The sequence below is a fragment of the Gopherus flavomarginatus genome, chromosome 2, assembly GCF_025201925.1.
Source record: "Gopherus flavomarginatus isolate rGopFla2 chromosome 2, rGopFla2.mat.asm, whole genome shotgun sequence".
Classification (NCBI taxonomy): domain Eukaryota; kingdom Metazoa; phylum Chordata; order Testudines; family Testudinidae; genus Gopherus; species Gopherus flavomarginatus.
Genome location: NC_066618.1, coordinates 74,418,093 through 74,420,621, shown reverse-complemented (window position 1 = coordinate 74,420,621; position 2,529 = coordinate 74,418,093).

Below are 2,529 nucleotides of genomic sequence, written 5' to 3'. Positions count from 1 at the left end.
AAGGTTTTCAATAGGTTTACTAACACAAGCCAGAAGAAAAACATTTACACAGCTGCTATGATATTTTAAATTTAAAAAAAGAAGCTGTACAAGTATGTGATTTCTTAATATACTGTATGAGGCAACTCGTCCCAAGTGCTGGACAGCAGGCCTGATTCCTTATCATCACCATCATCAAACATTCAATTTATCTGAGGACGATTGGGCCAGCCAGAGTGGCCATGGTTGAGACCCTATGATGCATAGTAAAGCTTAACATGATCTATAACTAGAGCTGATTGGGGAATGAATCACACACACTCCTCCTCCATAAATTTTTTTGGCAAAATTTTTTTTCTTGTTTTTGTTTTAAAAATTGAAATTTTACAGGTTTTCATCAATAAATTGACAACCTAATTTTTCTTTCTATGAATACAGTTTTCACCTCCATCTTCTTTCACTTCATTTGGTTATCCCCTCTAATTTTCACTGTTTGTGTGAAGCTTTCTATTCACTGAAGTCAGTTTTCTATCAAAGTCATTGCTATCCATCACCTATTTACATCTACCAGTGTCTAAACTGATGCCACCACAATTACCATTACCGTAACTAGCCACTTATCTCCAAGCAATACAGTTCAACTTACCTGAGTGATATTAGCTCATCAGTATTCCTTTTGCTGAATTAGAGTAAAAAATGACACTAGAAAGAAGCTCACTATTTCAGAGTCATCACCATTGTAAATACTGATATTGCAGCCTCAGCTGGAAACACCATTACATGTGTTGCCACTATCACACAGTGTGTTTGTCAGTGCTAGTCCACACAAAAGATTAGACACATGGTTTATTGCTCCTCCCCTCAGTAATTCTATTCTGAGGCAGATATTCCTATTATAATCAGGGCACTCTTCTTCCACCTCCCATGATGGTGATGTTATAAACCCAATGGCCCTCATGGAAATAGGGAGAATATAATTTAAAGTCAGAGGTCATGACCGCTTTCAAGTTCTGCACTTCCTCTGTGTGAGAGAGACTCATAGACTCATAGACTCTAGGACTGGACGGGACCTCGAGAGGTCATCGAGTCCAGTCCCCTGCCCTTATGGCAGGACCAAATACTGTCTAGACCATCCGTAATAGACATTTATCTAACCTACTCTTAAATATCTCCAGAGATGGAGATTCCACAACTTCCCTAGGCAATCTATTCCAGTGTTTAACTACCCTGACAGTTAGGAATTTTTTCCTAATGTCCAACCTAAATCTCCCTTGCTGCAGTTTAAGCCCATTGCTTCTTGTTCTATCATTGGAGGCTAAGGTGAACAAGTTTTCTCCCTCCTCCTGATGACACCCTTTTAGATACCTGAAAACTGCTATCATGTCCCCTCTCAGTCTTCTCTTTTCCAAACTAAACAAACCCAATTCCTTCAGCCTTCCTTCATAGGTCATGTTCTCAAGACCTTTAATCATTCTTGCTGCTCTTCTCTGGACCCTCTCCAATTTACCCACATCTTTCTTGACATGCGGTGCCCAGAACTGGACACAATACTCCAGCTGAGGCCTAACCAGCGCTGAGTAAAGCGGAAGAATGACTTCTCGTGTCTTGTTTACAACACACCTGTTAATATATCCCAGAATCACATTTGCTTTTTTTGCAACAGTATCACACTGTTGACTCATATTAAGCTTGTGGTCTACTATGACCCCTAAATCTCTTTCTACCATACTCCTTCCTAGACAGTCTCTTCCCATTCTGTATGTGTGAAACTGATTGTTCCTTCCTAAGTGGAGCACTTTGCATTTATCTTTATTGAACTTCATCCTGTTTACCTCAGACCATTTCTCCAATTTGTCCAGATCATTTTGAATTTTGACCCTGTCCTCCAAAGCAGTTGCAATCCCTCCCAGTTTGGTATCGTCCGCAAACTTAATAAGCGTACTTTGTATGCCAACATCTAAATCGTTGATGAAGATATTGAACAGAGCCGGTCCCAAAACAAACCCCTGCGGAACCCCACTTGTTATACCTTTCCAGCAGGATTGGGAGCCATTAATAACTACTCTCTGAGTACGGTTATCCAGCCAGTTATGCACCCACCTTATAGTAGCCCCATCTAAATTGTACTTTCCTAGTTTATCTATAAGAATATCATGTGAGACTGTATCAAATGCCTTACTAAAGTCTAGGTATATCACATCCACCGCTTCTCCCTTATCCACAAGGCTCGTTATCCTATCAAAGAATGTTATCAGATTAGTTTGACACGATTTGTTATTTACAAATCCATGCTGGCTATTCCCTATCACCTTACCACCTTCCAAGTGTTTGCAGATGATTTCTTTAATTACCTGCTCCGTTATCTTCCCTGGCACAGAAGTTAAACTAACTGGTCTGTAGTTTCCTGGGTTGTTTTTATTTCCCTTTTTATAGATGGGCACTATATTTGCCCCCTTCCAGTCTTCTGGAATCTCCCTCGTCTCCCATGATTTCCCAAAGATAATAGCTAGAGGCTCAGATACCTCCTCTATTAACTCCTTGAGTATTCTA